The sequence below is a fragment of the Columba livia genome, chromosome 9 (genome assembly GCF_036013475.1).
Source record: "Columba livia isolate bColLiv1 breed racing homer chromosome 9, bColLiv1.pat.W.v2, whole genome shotgun sequence".
Lineage (NCBI taxonomy): Eukaryota > Metazoa > Chordata > Aves > Columbiformes > Columbidae > Columba > Columba livia.
The window spans coordinates 5,139,339-5,156,858 of NC_088610.1; the positions used below are offsets into that span (position 1 = coordinate 5,139,339).

At 42.4% G+C, this 17,520-nt stretch overlaps 1 protein-coding gene across 4 annotated transcripts in view; it reads right to left on the reverse strand.

Moving 5' to 3' along the window:
• DIS3L2 (DIS3 like 3'-5' exoribonuclease 2) overlaps window positions 1-17,520 on the reverse strand; it is a 190,669-nt gene that overhangs the window by 140,821 nt on the left and 32,328 nt on the right. The gene's annotated exons all lie outside the window — the stretch shown is intronic.

Genomic DNA, 17,520 nt, shown 5'->3' on the forward strand with positions numbered 1-17,520 from the left:
GGTGATGTGGACAGGCACCGCAACACTACAGGAGTGGGTGCCAGGACAAAGCCTATGATGCACAGTCCCTAGAATAAATCACTCAAGAGGGGTGGATTAGAGAAAGAGAGCAACGCAAGGCTACGTCTTCGAAGGTATGGTTCTCTGAAATCACTGCATTTTCAGCGAACTACTGCAGAAAAATAGCTAGTTTGTATCTGATCTAAAGAAGCAGACAGGCTTTTGGATTATTTGCAGCTTCAAGACGATACCAGGAATCAATATATATTTTAAAAGATGTCATTATTACATAGTGCTTGCATGTAATCAGAAAAGAATCTACTTGTGCTGAGTGTGTATCATTTGAAAGCTGCAATGCCAAGCAAATCCACACTGTTGGCTCGCGCTAACCCAAAGTATTATCCATTACTGCCTTTTTTTTTTTTAAACAATACAAGTATGTATGAAAAACATATTTCCTGGAAACAGTGATCCTCTTTGAAGACTTATTCAACATTTCATAAACCGAACAAGCCTGCACCCGCACGTGCCCGTAAGAGGAAAGTGGGTTGACACGGCAAACTAATCGAAATGTACTGGAAGGGCTATCCGGAATACTTGCACACCTATACCTCCTAAGGCTACAGAGGTTTGAAGCTTTGTAAAAATCATTTCCCACGTGTCTACAAAAATGTCTTACTGGTGATCAGCACTTTAACTCATCGAGGCAGGAAACAAACAAATCACCAGAGAGTTAACAGGTTGGTGCTTGTGGTTAAGCTCCTCACCTTCCTTTTCTGTTCCTTTCGCTGGGGCTCCGAGTGCCGGTTCCCGGGGGTCTCAGCCCTGCCCGTGTCCAGACACACTTTCAAAGCGCAGAATGGCACACCTGGGACAGAGCGCACACTGTGCAGGAAGCGCACGGCGGCCAAGAAAAGCAATAGAAATTTCCACAGTTAACTTGCATTACTGGTTGCCAATAAGCCTCTTGTTATGAAAACCCATAATTGGACACTGTCGTATTACAGAACAATTTATGGAAGTTTTCAGAGTATATAAGCCCCAGTGGGAACTTCCTTTGACTGGTGTGTTCCGTCAGCCCAGGTCTGCTTATTTATTCACACAGTGGGTGAAGAGCATCAGGAACCTAAACAAGTCATTGCTTAAGTATCACCAAGACTCCCACTCCAAGAGCGCTTCAAACAGTTTTCAGCTCCATGGTCTTTCCAGTCATCCATCTTCATGGCTGCATTCAGTCAACAGGTGGACCACCCTATCTTCATTTTATTTTCTGCAGGAACGTTCTTGCACGTACATTGAGATCGACTGCTCCTTTGAGGACATAGAAGCCAAAAGTGAGCGCATCCTGCTACGCCTGACTCAATCCCATCAAACGAGCTCAGCAAAATTAGATCCTACTCCTACAGACTGCACCCTGTCACACCAGGGAAACCGGCACCTACGTTAATTCCTACATCAGATTTTAATTGTATTAAAATATGGCTCCAACCAAGAACAGCCGCCTCCCCCAATGCCAGCATGATAATACTGAAGTAAACCGCACAAAAACCGTCAGTGCTTCCCCTGCAGATAGTCATGTTTTGGTGTGAAGGTAAAGGGATTTCATAACAAGTGCTGGAGACTTATGCCAGGAAACTTTGAGACTTTTAGCAACAGAAGACAAGAAGTCCACTTTAACACTACATTTTCCATACAAGAGCCAGCAGGTACCATCTGCCAGAGTGGCTTCTCACTATGGTCGACTCCGTCCTCTAGAAGATGGGTTGAGACACCAGCTGACCGGCAGGTAAGCTGTATTTTGGCACGCTGGGCTGCTGCCAGTTCCAGTCATGCACACCAAGACCACAGGGAATTCAGCAGCTTCCCCATCACCCCACGATGGGCACTGAAAAGGCTCAATGCCCAGGGGCAGCTGTGGCTGAAGAGAAACACCTGCAGAGGGAAGGAATTAGAGGAGAGAATCCTGGCAAATCAGGGAAAAGAAAATCAGATTATTCACTGGGGATAAAAGATAACAGCTTCTTCTACTGTTCAGAGCTTTCTGTGTCCCTTAAAGTCATTTCTGAAGTGAAGACTGTGAGCCAAACTTATTCCATCACATTTGATATCAGCAAATTCTGATTCTGCACAGCATCTCGCTGCAACATAAAACCAAAGTGCCTGTGGAGGAGAAAAGAGAGATGACAGCAGCACATTTTGCTCAAAGACTCCCACAAATACACAGTCTATGTTTTCAAAGAGGGAATTTTCCCCACGTGTGACCTAAAACTGCTGCAAATCCATTTATTTGGGCTTCCTGACTTAGGGACTGTTTCGCTCAAATGCACAGAGGAGTCCTTGAATGCCCAGCTAGAAAGCACAGGTGGGACTTGCCTTCTTATTAAATCTATTACAGCCAGGAAATCCCAGACTTCCATATCTATCCTAGACTCTCAACAGATTCTTTTTGAAGTGTATAAGGAAAATAATCCTGCTCTCAATCACTCATGACTTTTGGTAAGCCATGCAATCCATCTTGCCTGTTTTTCGCTACTTGACACTGTGCTAGGCAAAGCTACGTATTCTGTCCTGAAGATGTTACAGCTGAATTTCACGCGGCTCACAAGGCAGAGTCCGAGTGTGAAAAGAAAGCTGAAAATAGCAAAGCAGCTGTGGTAAAGCCACACACACAAATACCTGACAGTTTTAATAAATGAAGTACCTTGGGTGGCTCTGCTTCACGGGTATCAAAGCAAGAGCACATCAAGGAAAACCACATTGATGCAGCAGGTGACACAGGAAAAAGCAAGGGGGGCATTTCTCCCCTCAGAAAATGGGGATGATATTTGGTTTATGTGCAGAGGCGAGGATTAATGTTTCCAAACACTTCACCTAGGTTCAAAGAGTTACTTAACCCTTAGGGGTTTATCAGAAACACTGAGACACCACTTAGCTTTCCATGAATGGAGGGAGGTTTTCTGTTGTCTTCCCACCCTGGGACTGAGGCTTAACCACACAGACCACGTTCAGGGTTTCACAGCCCCCGATCAGACGTTCACAGCAGGCACCCACATGAACGAAAGGCAGCATTAATTTACAGCTGCTGGGTGAAGTTAAGACAGGATGGAAACAAACGTCCCACAGTTCCAAAAGCAAAAGCACTTCTTTTTGTCACTGGCAGGAATCCAATCCCTGCTTCTACACATAAAGCTAACAGGCTTATTGCTAATCACAGCAATTATTGAATTCCTATTTAAAGATGACCTGAGACATCACTCTGTTGTATTGCACTTGGGAACATCATTAAAACAGCAAAACAGAAGCAAAGACATTAATGACTCCACAATTATAACCATAGCATTGCTACCTCTCCATAAGTTTCAGGCGCTTACTAATGAGAATTTTTGGCAATTTGGTTAACCATGCCTTCCCAAAATTAGTTCATTTAGTTAGTTCATTAGATCATTAGATCATCACCTTGATCAAAACATTTAAAAATGAAACGTCAACTCCTTTAGAACCAAATTATCAGGTTCTGAAGTGTTTAGATAACTGACTATCACAATAACAGAAAACTAAGTTTTTATTAAAAACTTCTTCACTGAGCTCACCTCCAGCACCAAAACCAGTTCACCAAGGTGCTCTCCATACCTACCGGCCTGCTGTGACTTGTCACGTAGCTCCATCTATACACAAGCAACAGCGATGGTACCAAAGAACTAACCTCTTTCTAAAACAGAGTCACAAACTTGTCACAACAGAAGCCAAGCTGGAAGGAAAGGCACACGAACACAGTAACTTATGTGTCTCTGGGGAACAGGCTCGTCTGTCTTCTCCCGCTAAGAAGGCAAGGAAATGCCCATTGAAGGGGCAGGTTGCACACATCACCACCTCCGAAAAAATGCATCTTTCCCAGGGTTATGTGTTTTCTAGTCGTGCCCAGTTGCCCCAGTCAGAACCAGGGACACACCATAGCAAGGGCTGCACCAAAACGTTTTTAACATTGTTAATGCTCCGTAGAGCTTTTAGGAAGCTAACATCAAACAAATTAACAGGAGGGAATAGATGAGAACAAGAATACACACATATTGCCTTTGAAAGGAACTCATCTTAATGGAAGTTAAAACAAACTAGGGGCCCAAGGTGTAGTAAAGATGCTTCTTGACACAGGTGGGTGATGCTCGGCGTTTTACAGAGGACATGTATTGCTGCAGTGTTTTCTATCCGTACAGTGAAAACAATCAGTATCTTTAGGTTTCCTCTTGAAATGGTGGCAGGGAAACGACTGCTGGCATGTGCGTCATGTGGATCTGCTCACATTGCTTCGTGACGAATCTTATTAAAAACCAAGCACCGCAAGTGAAATGTCTGCAGCTCAGCCTGCTCACATTTACCTTTAGCAACGTGTTATGCTTCATTAAATTTCGAAGCAGTGTTTATTAGGAGAGTAAAACGCATCAGCATCCTTCACCAGGCTTCTCAGCTTATTTTCATGACGTCAATATTCAGGTTTATTTAACGCAGTGAAAATATACATTGATTAAACATGGTCTTTGAGCATCTCCCGCAGCACCAAAAAATGCAGTAAATAGCAATGGCATATTTTTACTTCTTTCCTTCAGAATAAGATTTACCGTTACCATAAAGAAGGTCTATGTCACCTTCGCAACAAGCAGTTTAAAAACCCCCTCCCTGCACTGAGCAGGACTGACCACCACGGAGTTCCCTGGGACCCTCTGGTCTGTTTCTCCCGCCTAGCAGTGGATGCTGCTCATCAAAAGCTTTTCCACAGGATGAATCAAAAGCTATATTGTTATAATTCAATTTAAAATTTAATGCAGGTCAAGGGACTAACACAGGGCGGGTTTCTTTTGTACTACTTCTCTACAAGCCGGGTACCACCACCAATAGATTTCGGTGTATGCTTTTCCTCTGTAACCTCAACTTGCAGAGCACTCCAGGTTTTCTTTCCCTCTCTGAAAATTCCTTACAAAGCCTTACTCAAGCTGAGATTTTGTATACAAGTTTTCTGCCGAGAACAAATTTTTACAACTGAGTTTTAAGCTCCTTTAAAAAAAAATCCAGAAATTTATAATGGAAATAGTGACAGTGCCCATAATCACAAGTGCAGAAACATTATTGTGATAGAGTTCATATCCCATCCAAAACTAAAAGTCGGTGTCTCAACCAAATTCCACGTTCATTCTGTAACAATGGCCAGTTATGAGATCAGTAAAACAGGTGCAAACAAAAAATACTGGGGAGTTAAGCACTGGTGATGGCAGCATAAAGCCAGCACCTTGGTCACTAAATTCTGGTTGTGCAAGAGGATTTTTCAGTAAGTCTTGAATTACTTTATAACTCATTTCTCCTGGGCAAACTCTTCTCCTAGTGGTCAGCACAGGCTACCTTGGAAAAATCTTTGAATTGTGCTTCCAAATCCTAATAGCTTGGCCATTCCCAGAAATTATTAACATTGAGCTTCATCAGTTTTGGCCCAGTCTGATGAAGCCCACCGCTATACATGTGATGTTTGGTCACACAAAATGCAGCTATTCCCTGCTGACAGATTAAAGCTCTGCCCTACGACTTGCCATGAGTTCTCCTCTCCGCCTCAGGGTAAATTTCGTGTTCCAGCAAGGAATGGAATGGATGCCGGCACGCTGTGACACACTGAGTATTGCAGGTGACACAAAAGCTGTGATGAGCCACCTGTGACATTGCCTACAAGAGTTATACCCCAAACTGAAAGAATCAGTGTCTACCTGTAGTAATATATTCCTCTTAATATCCTGAATAAACTCCCAATTCTCCCAACAAACACACAGCAAATGCAAAGTAGAAATACAAGGCAAATTACGCGCTTAGTTGTGTTAAGAGGTACAAAGCCGAGGTGCTGACGGGCCACACGTGGAGGCAGCGTCAAGTGTTAACCCCATCCAACACTCTCGCAAAATGAATCTGAGAACGGCAAAATTCAGAAGCGCGGCTCAAAAACATGTGACTGTGAACGACCCTTGACACCTGGTTATGTCATTAATAAAGCATTTAATACACGAAGAACACTGGGTCTCCAGAAGCGCGTTAACGTGTTAGTCATCCAACAAGAACTCTCACTTCAACACTGGAAATTACAGGACATGCAAATCAAATTGAACCTTTACAAGATAACCAGCTCTAACGCTAAGTCTGGACTGTGCTACCTGCAAACATTCAGTGCTATAAGTTACAGATCGCTCATGCTTTTTAGCAAAAGGAAGGGAGTATCTCTCCCTTGTTGCAGTACTTTGTGTACAATTATTGGACTCTGAGACAGGCACCTATGCTGGGCTTTCACTTTAAACAAGCTCAGTAAATTCAAAGCTGCTTCATACAAATCTGCTGAATTCAAAGCAATCTTCACTTGTTCAATCTTTCCCTCTGGGTGAAAGTAAGTATGGGATGACATTTAACAGTTTTCCTCACCTGGAAGAAGTTATTTCAAGAATATCTACAAAAGTAAACTGTAATACAGTTGTTTAAGCAACTTGACAAAAGGAAAAGAAAGCAAATTTGCACTCAGCAAAAAGGCAGGCTACTCCAGAAAACTGAGAAGAAAGTCAATTTGTCTTCAGCACAATTATTTATGTATCATTCAATTTGCTGTTTCCATAACACCTTCTGCCATGTAACTTAAGAGGCCTTGAGAAGTATATTCTTGAAACTGCACACGGGACAGGACTAAATCTCAGCTCCACTTCATCACGGGGAAGTTTGGAAAGCAGCCTCTGGAAACAGCACCGTGCTCTGCAACTCACCAACCCAGCTCGTGTTTATCTTGTGAAAAAAGGAAAAGTTAGCCCTTTCATATACACACACTCCTAAGATAACGAGATTTTCTTCACGGCTTCAAGTTAGGCACTGAAATACTTTTGTTATGATTAGTTTTATCACATTGAATCCAAATGCTCTGGATTGTTAATCGACTCTTCTGACAAGTCTCCAATAATGAAACACAAGGGCTCGCCATTCATCTTAAGCTGATAAAACAGAATAGGAAGAAGGGCAAGTTCTCAGATCCTACCCAGGCAGCCGCAGCTTTAGGAAACCCATTCCATTTGCTTTCTCACCAGCAAAACCAGTGTATTTGTTAGCTCTGACATGGCAAACTTCCCACTCACCTACTCCCATTCTACCCATACATGACAGCTTCTACATCAAAGACTATTAGTACCCAAAGCATCTACATTGCCTCGAGGTCATGTGAAAACCAAGTTAATGCCCTCTCAAGTAAACACTAAATCCTCCACTTCCTTTTTGCTTAATACCTCCTTAAATTCTCTGCCTTGTTTTGAAATGTCTGTTCACCCTTCAAGCTAATTGCTGTTGCTAATTTGCTATACCTGTGCCAGGACACTGTTAGCAGAAGAAGAAACCGCTTCGCACGGCAGTTTGTGCTCAGGATCCAAATTCTAAGCCCAGTTCTCAATCTGGGACCCAAAGTCACCACTTCCACCTCCACAGTTCGGCCACTCTGGGCCCTGGCACCGGAGGATCCGCGGAGAGAAAGGCAGATGAAGGAGGTAATGCAGGGGTAGAGATGGGCCATGTGAAGTGATGAAGCGTGCACACACTCTCCCGTTTCACTCTACCCGTTCTCACCCACAAACTACTGAATAAACCCCTTTACAACCCCCCCAGTTACACAGCACTAGGAGTCAAATAACACCAGGGGGTTGCACGTTATAAACCAGGAGTAACTGCAGCTCTTGCATGAGCAATTCTAACAAGCGGGGGAATACTTGCTCCACACCCTGCACACCCGCACTGCTCCATGGCATCAGCACCCCCAGAAACCCTGTCCCCCCTTCACTGCCCTTTGCTGAAGTTCAAGCTCTTGCTGCATGTTACAGATGATTAAACAGCTTTTACAGTCCCTGGTCCAAAACAAATTAAAAGGGATACAAGTCCAAAAATATCCGGTGATAAGCGTTTGCTCACAGCAAAACAATTAAAAGGAAAGACTTGTCTCGTTAAACATACAAAAGGTTATCGAAAACCTACCAGTTCACACCGTGTCTTCCAGCTCCAGGGAGGGACTGGTTCCCACTCCGTAACAACACACCTGTGCTATTTTACTGTATTATGCACAGTCCTATGAGCACAATTAAAATGTTCTATCCAAGCTCTACAATATGAATGGCTTTCATAACTTCTTAACAGCATATTCCTTCCTTTGACCAGCATACACCATCCACCCCCAATTTATCAAGCATTTAGTGCAGGCTAGTTAAAAATAAAACCAACACTTCAAAAACTGGATGGAAACCGGTTTCAACTCTCACACCACTCAATTCATGACTTTATGAGCTGCTCCCACCAAATTCCACTTCAAATGGCACCAAGGCAAGCGATGAGTTTGCAACTGAAAGATAAACATTTAATAGCTTCAAAACTGCCAATGATATAAAACAATGAGCCAGGACCAGTAAGCTCTAAAAGCACTGAGACCTGACCTAAAAGAAAAGAAAAGTTGCTATGGTGCTTTAAAATTAGGGGTGGCGGTAAATTAATACACAAATCAGTCTCACTATAGACACCGTTCTCACCTCTATAAGTATTTCACGGCAAGTCATATAAAACATATGGATATTGCAACAGAGGTACAGTGAAACAAGCGTGCTACAGCCCCCAATACACAACGCAGTCTGTCGTATTTTCCTTTAATAATAAAACACAGAACTTTCAGGAGTTACTCCAACATATTACCTTGAAACTTTGCAAGCTATAGTTCATGTAACCATGCATTACCTGGGAATTTCAACCACCCTTGAACAGTCACAAATTGCCACACAAATACCAACGTACTCTTGACCTCCATGGGGAGCGGCTCGTTCCTGTCTAACATGCCAACAACTGCTGAAGATGAAGTCTCCCTAGTTTCTAAAGGTATCTGCTTCTACTGAGTATTAGCTTTTCCAAACCAGTCCCCAAAAGCTTAAACACATCCTAAAGACTTTGGGTCTTTCATTTTGTGTTTTTTTTCCCCCCTTATAACCAAGCAGAAGCAACCTCTGTCAAGTTTTCACCCTGGAGTCATCGGCTGCAAAGTTCATCCTACAAGAAAATTCTTCACAGAAGTCTTTCCACAAGCACAACAACATGAAATGAAACCATTTCAACACACGGTATTTTACTTTGAGGAGAATCACTGAATAGACTTACCAAATTTTGTCCATAAAACACCAACTTCAAAACAAACCTCTAAAGTCGGTTTTCTGCCCAGAGCAAGTTTTATTGTAGGTTGCACTCAGTTCTCTAAGCTTGTAACACAGCAAGGTTGACTAACCTCAGCTTTAACTACAGTGTTGAAACAGGCATAAATATCCTGTAATGTATAATGTGTAATGTATAATGTATTCAGGTATGATTTAAACCTTCTTCAGTGAAAACTTCTAAAATCATCCCTGTCTGTATTCACTGTCATTTACCAAAGACACATGAACTGCGATTCTCTATTCTCAACTCACTCATTTATTCTGTATTTACTTCTGCACAGGGAGAATATCAGGAAGACTGTGCTGGAAAAATCTGACAGGTTTTGTGTATAGTTTTCTTTCACAATTATGCATCAAAGATAATTAATGCTGGGGGTGGGGGTGTTTTTATTGCGAAGAAAAGGTTATCTATACCTTTTAAAGATATAAGGCAAGCTTGCCCTGGTATATCTTGGGGAAGAGCGGAGGGTTTGCTAAGCCCAGAGTATTCTTCTATTTCAGAGCTGAGGGGATGCAATGCAGGCAGGAAGATATTTATTCCGATGCCATTCTAACTAATCCTGGAAAATAAAGGGACTTGAAAAAATTTAAAAAGTGACAGCAACTAATACAGCATTTCCCACGAGGAATTTAAAATTTTATGTTCATGCTTTTCATCTCTTTTTTTTATATCATAATCCCATAATGTACCGTACGTCCAGCCATGGACTCGGCTGGAAAAATACTTGACCCTAAAGGTGGTTGATGCAGCCTAAACAAAGAGCATTTCCCCGGTTTTCTTGCTAGCCAAGACATAGGAGCCTCCTCACACCACATCTGCAAAAGGACAGAGATTTTTCTTTAACAGACATAAGGGCAGGGAGCTGCTCAGTAAGGGATTCACTCACCTCACCTAAATGACACAGATCAACCTATGCAAGCAGCTGCTTTCATATAAGAAGTTAAGGCTGAGGCAAGGAGCAGGGGATGATTTGGGCACCAGGAGGGAGCACACCCAGCCTGCCGAGGTGCTGGGGCACATCAGTGAAGACAAAAGGATCCAGATGTGAAATATCGGAAGGAAGAGCATTTCACAAATACTTAGCGCTTCCTGAAGTAATCGATTCTTAGCTGGTGAAACCACGGTGTTTAATCAGAGAGGGTGATACGCCGGCATTGGGAGCTCTATTTCCTAGTACCACAAAAGCCCTGCATGGAGAGTTATGTACATGTTGCTGTCTGTCATTGTGCACAATGCCCTTCCCTCAAGCACTGGCCCTCAGAACGCATTATACATTGTTAGTGGAGATCAGCAGAACCGCAGATTTTTTTGTTTTAATGTTTTTCTCTCTCTCACAAAGCACTTAACAGGAATCAGCGCTTGGGAACTGCAGTTCTGAAGCACAGCCTAACAGTTTATTTATGATCACAGCAACTAATTGCTCAAATACAACCCTCAGGCCCCAGGACCATTCCCAGGCCATTGAAATCAGCCACTCATCCCCAAGAAACCAGTGTTGTTAACTGGTTTGAGTGGCTTTGCCGGAGCAGGAGGGCAGACAGTTGAATAACTGGATAACGCTGACTCCTTCACTGACAAAAAGACAATGGAGAAAAAAAAAAAAAAAAGATAAATCCATTTTGACATGTGGTAGTGGTTTTGTTAACAAAAAGTCTGCCCAGTGTCCCAGTCGGCTCATAGGAAATTACTGCACAGATGGAGACACAGCCCTGACAAGGCCAGCGCTCCCCTCCCAGCCTTTCCTTGACTTGACAGCGGTGGCCACCACACCTCGTCTGTGGGCTTTGCTGTATCTTGGCCACTGATAGGAGTCACCCCATGGGAAAGCAGCACGGTGGGACCAAAATGATGTCAGGTACCATGAAGAACATTTTCCTTTTTTGCTTCACAAACTTTTGAACCTTACAAGAGGGGAGCCATCCGTTTCTATGGGGTTTTTTTTCTCTTCTACAAATGGATTTTAACAATGCATATCCTGCCAGGAAACGTTACCGTGCGTTACTGATAAAGCATTACATAAAAAGGTAAATTAAGTTTCCAAGACGTGAATCTGAGCTGATAAACATATTACATCCACAGCTCTACAACTAAGAAGAAAAAAAAAGAATAAGCAGTTTTAGAGAAAGCTTCAGGAATATGGGGAAAAAACAACAGGAATGGGAGATAAAGCAATGCCATGCTGTCAGAACGGTGCTATGACTATGCATGAAGCATCGCTACCGAACTGAATCAGATTAAACTAATGGCCATCTATTAACTTTGTGTATGTCTATATGGTACAACACAGTCTGAAGAGGGGAGCTCAAGCACCAGACGGCTTTGCCAGCACAGCACTCACCCCCGGCTCAGCCAGAAAATCAACCAGAGCCCAAGGAAATGGCCTCAAGTTACACCAGGGGAGGTTTAGATTGGATATTAAGCAAAACTTCTTCACTTCGAGGGTTGTCAGGTATTGGAACACGCTGCCCAGGGAAGCGGTTGAATCACCACCCCCGGAGGCGTTTAAAAGACGCATAGATGAGGTTCCTATGGACATGGTTTAGATGTGGACTTGACAGTGCCAGGTTAACAGTTGGACTCTACAATCTTAAAGGTCTTTTCCCAACCAAAATTATTCTATAATTCTATTTATTCTCACCCAGGGGCAGCGGGGGTGATCCGATGCATCTCTTCAGTATGGTAGGCAGGGGAGAAGAACTACAAGTCCAAACTTAAGCCAGATCATCACTGCAGCTGTAGCTGCTACAAGGGGCTGCAGACCTGGTCTGCACAGAAAATTAAATATCAGGCAATCTGACATCAAAAGGAGAGATAAGTCCCCAGAGGAAATTCACCTTACCGCAATAAAAATCAAGGAGGGCATAGAGGCGAGTGACCCAACCACGGCACTAAAGGCTTTTACCAGAACTGCCCTCCCCACTGCCCTGAACAGCCGTTAGGTCAGGAAGAAAGAGAAGCTGCTGAGATAACCCTCCCACTTCACACAGCTCCGTGGGACCTTCCCCACGCAGCAGGGACCTGGCAAACACGATGCCACGGGGGATTTAAAGAGACCACAGTAAATGAAATACCAATTTCCACAAAAACGGCCAACACTCACTCCAACAAACAAGCAAAAAGCAAGGAGGACAAGAACAGAAGGATGTCCTGGCAGCCAGCTAATTAGCAAAAGCATTACAGTCAGGACTTCCAAGCTCTAACAAGAACTAAGCAGGATATATACCTTTATGCAGGATTTTTTTCAGATAGAACAGAGAACAGTGTCTGGGGAATTCTTCATCAGTCACTTTTTGCAACCCAAAATACACAAGCGCTAATTAGATCACGCCAAGTCTTCATTTTCACACTTCCAAAGCCGCTCAATTAAAAGTATGTGTTTTGGCACTGCTCTCTATTTTCAAATAATTGAGACAAAGCTAAAAACAAAGAAATGCTTCAGCCCCAGGAGATGATACAGCTGCAGACGGATGAATCATTAGCGTACCGCAAACCTAAAAAACTCGTAAGAGACATAGACAGACCTACTTTCATGGAAGTTATTGTCTAATGTGATTGAACACTGAAAACAAAAATAAAACAATAGAAACAGTGAGAAAACAGAGAAACAGTCTACCCTGCAGTATTTTCTTACAGTCGTTACCAAAACTTTTTAAAAGCCTCCAGGTAGTTAAGGCTGGAAACTGCAGATAGAATCTGGGACCTTCGAAAACACCAGTTGTCTTATCAGCAAACACATATCGATAAATGACACGACTACCGAAGCAGTGAGGAATTAGTTGGAAAAGATAACCAGGATGAATTTTAACTTATCTTTCAGTGTTTTGAGTGGCGTCTCTTAAACAAGAAACTTGGTTGAGAGCATCACTTGCAATTCTTCAAGATGCTGCAGAAAGAGATGCTGCCGCAGTTAGAGGTTCCAGGGCGTTGATTTGCATGTTAATTGGCTGAAGGATAATACCAAGTGTTATAATACCCAGACAGACTTCTTATGTTAGCAGTGTTGAGAAAATTGCTGCTGATGCATATAAATCACTGGGCACATTCCTCTGCGTGATAGTGCACCAATAATAGACTTGCTCCCAGTTCTTGCGTGTAGCTTCAGAAATCTGAGAAGAAGGGAATCCCCCCATAGCAAATAATGTCAAAAAGCTGGGAGAGGAGGGAGTGGGAGGATAGGACGTGTCCTCAGCCTGGTTGTCTTTCGTATCATCTGGAGGAAGGCACAGGAACAGAGTTTGGGAGAAAGAACCACCATCCCAGCCCTCTGAAGCTGGCAGCATGCTGATTCAAAACCTATTAGGCTTCAGACAACTTTATCTTAGACGGTTACAAATTACCTTGTGCCAACAACAAATTTAAGGCATCCTATCCCCGATGACAAATATCTTCCTTATCTCTGGGTGCCACGTGGTTATAAATGAGGTCCCACATCTCGCCCCAAAGATCCTGTTGTAGAAAAAGCCCTGTCACTCCTCCAGCCGCTGCAATTCTTCATTTACATAAACCACCCCTATCCTAGATCCCTTGTCCCTCTGATTTATGGCTTCAAGAAAAATAAACATGAGTTAAGGAAATAAGAGAAAATAGTTTATGAGCCAACCTCAGTAGCTTTGACCACATGCAAATACTACAGCCAATTGTTGCTTCTCTGCCAGCCGATAACAAGAATAAACACGCAAATAGGCAAGTAGCACTTTTCCTTTTCTTTCGAACTCAGGATACAATCCAAAACCACCTCACCTAGGGACTTTAAACATTAACAGCTTTTCGGCGTCACAGTAGCTCTTCATTTCTCCAGCTATCAAGATAAATTAGGGGTACAAGCTCCTTAAAAAAAAAAACAGAATATAACATTCATTGTACAAATTTTAGGCCAGATGGGACTTTTTTACTATCAGTCCACTTCATTTGAACTTATTCTTAACTACGTAAATCTGAAAGAAACACAGACTATTGAAAATCTGGACGGTCTTTTGAGAAAGTGTTTTTATAAAAAGTTAATTTAATATGTGTGACATTCCAAAAACCAGTCCCATCACAACAACAGGTATTTTGCCTCTCTCTTTTAAGGTACGAGCTCCAAATACTCATGTGATATCATCAAATAAGTCTCCAAACTGGCAAAAACCAAACAGTTCTAAGAAATACTAATTCCACAGGAACCAAGAACTAAGAAAAATCCAAAATGATAGTGGTTACATAAGCGATTGGATTAAGAATAATCTACTGTGATGTGTGTGTATTTACAGAAGACTTGGAAGAATAGAGTTTAAAACAATCACTTAAAGAAAAGCTAGTTGTTAAAGGAAACAATTTGCTGTACTAGATTATATTCATGTGACCAAGAAAGCCAAAACATAGTACCACGAAAGAGAAAAAGTGAGAAGGAACAGAGATGAGGTATTAAATGCTGGCCTGACTCCTAGTCTAAAGTAAGATCAGATGCCCCCATGAGCACTTTCTTCCCTCCAAGATGAAGCTCTTCCAGGAACAGGCACTGAAATTTAGTAGCATCTCAGCCTGAAGTCACCCCCCTCCCAAGTGACCCATCTGCCATCGCTCCACAGGGACTATGACAAGCGACCACATGTGAGACGAATACTTATTTAGCGCTTGACTGTTCATCTAAAGGTAACGCTTTTATCTTATTTTGCATCTGTGCAGCCAAACCACATCTGCAATAAAATTCTGTGCTGGTGGGACAGGATGCAGCCAGTCAATAGAAAGAAATTCACCTTCCTACCTAAACAACTTGCTTTGCAATATCACTCTTACCCAGCACAGAAGGCAGAAGAATAAAAAGGACATTAAATTGTTCAAAAACTTGTTTCGGCTTTCCCAAAGAGAAAGAGGCAGGTATTGACAGGAAAGGTCCTTTTCGCAAAGGTAAGGTTGCTCACAACATCCGAAAATCATGTATTTCTGTCTTCTCCTTATACACATCCAGAGGGAGGCACGGGATAAATGCAGCATCAGGCCACGGCAATCTCAGATTATTATAGTGATCTAGCAACCCAGATCATTATAGCAATTTTATCATTATATACCATAAAAAGCATGCCAGGCCTTGCTATTAAAACTCACTGTCTTAAGACGTCGGTTGATTCACCGCAAGTGACATTTGATTAACAAAACGTGAAAGCAACATCTGCAGGAAGAGCAAATTTAATGCCACATACGTCTCAGTGAGCAACACTTCCTATTGTGTTTTTTTTAAATCAGCTTTTTTGCTATCTATCTATTGTATCGCTATTCCATATCAAGCCAGTTCAGAGCTAAGCCAAGCCTGGAAAGAGCCACACCAGCCCACAGCCAAGGTCCATCGGTCCCAGCAGCGTGGAACGTGAGGCCATCCGGAGAATGGCACGAGCACAAAGTGAGCACCTAACGAAGCTTCTCCAGATCCCACCCGTGTGTGCTGTGTGGGGATTTTCCAGGATGGGGAAGGGAGCACCTGTGTGCTACCATCAACCTACAGCCCTCGGTGTTAAGTCCACAGCAAAACAAATTAAAACAAAACTAAAAGATTTAAAAAATAAAAATTTAAAAAAAAAAGCTAAATAAAAGCAACACACACACCCCCCACACGCCACCCACCCTTCCTCCCTAAGCATCCATCAACCATCAACCTTGCTTTTCTGGACATCTTCCTAGCTGGTTTCCCACTTCCCACTTCACTCCTGGATATCATGAATTGCATTTGAATGCTTTCAACAGAGCCAGAACACTTACTTTTTTAATAATGACTTCTCCAGAGCTTTTTTTTTTTAGTATTATAGATGTAATATTTCCAAACAACATTCTTGATTGTTAGACTCAAACAGCATTGCTGTGATAACCCTCTAAGAACCCCATCTCCTCCTAAGTGACTGTTATCCTTACATTAGCTGGGAGATTTTGAGAAGAAACTGACTCTCAGAATAATTTGATGGAAGCGAATTATTCAGCAGGACAAACCCAAAGCTCATACCCCCTCTGGACAACTAATGGTTCACAGGTTTCCACCACCAGTCAGAGGTGGTGACTTGCCAGGATATGTAGCTCTGTTCAAGCGATACACGGTCATATTTGTGACATCTGCTTGAATCAAAATGTTCCTTCTCTGCATTTGTTCGTAATTATGCAAACAACGGTCACAGCCAGGAAAAGTGAATTGCAATTTATGTCTTCTGTAGAGAAAGCGTTTAAATATCTATCTGTGATGTATGGCTCGAGAAGAGGCAGCTCTAAGATCTCCTGTCACGCTGTATTGTATCTGACACCTCGGTGTTGAACGGACCATGTGCTTTCAGGAGCTATAAAGAATTACTATTTCTATCACTTTCAGACACTTCATGACCAAAATGCTGGACCCATTATCCAGCAGCACACGCTGTACGTAAATGAAGAATTACACATCCTTGGCCTTGAAGACCTTCTGACGAGATCAAAAGAACCAGCTGAAAATAGTGCAAAGGAGCACTTTAACCTGAGGAGGAAATGATTCACGAAACAACAACAACAAAAGATACGACCCGCAGGCACTGATTTCTGAGAAACTGGCAGGTTACTCTGTCATTATTTTATGTACATACATAGTATATGTTGTTATTATTTTAATACATTGCTACTGCAAGCAGATGCAGAACTGGCGATCTCTCCTGCATACTGTAGCAAGCAATAGGGGGTTGGACCCCAAAATCCCTTTCAGGCAGTTTTGAGCAGGAAAAAGTCCTTGTCCGTGTACTATTTTCAGACTAAGACTCTAAAATTGCAGCCATAGCATGCAATGCGTGAGACGGTTGTCATGAAAAACATTCCACGTTATAAACTACTACTCTAAGAGCACCAGAGATTGGGCCAAGAATCCAAGCCCCAAGTGATATCAAATGACTTATTATGCTATTTCCCTCCACCAAAGAAATTACATCTTGCAAGAAAAACCAAAGCAGATAACTGAAATTAAACAAATTCTGTCTGGCAATTAAGCAGCCGGTAAAAGCAAAAAGAGGCTGTGAGGAAAGATGGGTTGGGTTTATCATTTATACTGACACGGCATTTCCCTCCTTGATGAGCCTGAGAAATATTGCTGTAACCATCATATCAACATTTTTTTTCCTTCCAGTAATTACGCCACTGTATTATTGAAGCTCTTGAAATTGATGTAAGCTCAGCTCCATAAAATATAGTAAGAAACCATGAGTGGAAGTTAAAGCAGTGAAAATCAGTCAGGAAATAAAGCACCATTTGTCTTCTTTATCAGAATAATTGACAAGGTCTGAGGTAAATCCTCTGTCACTGGCG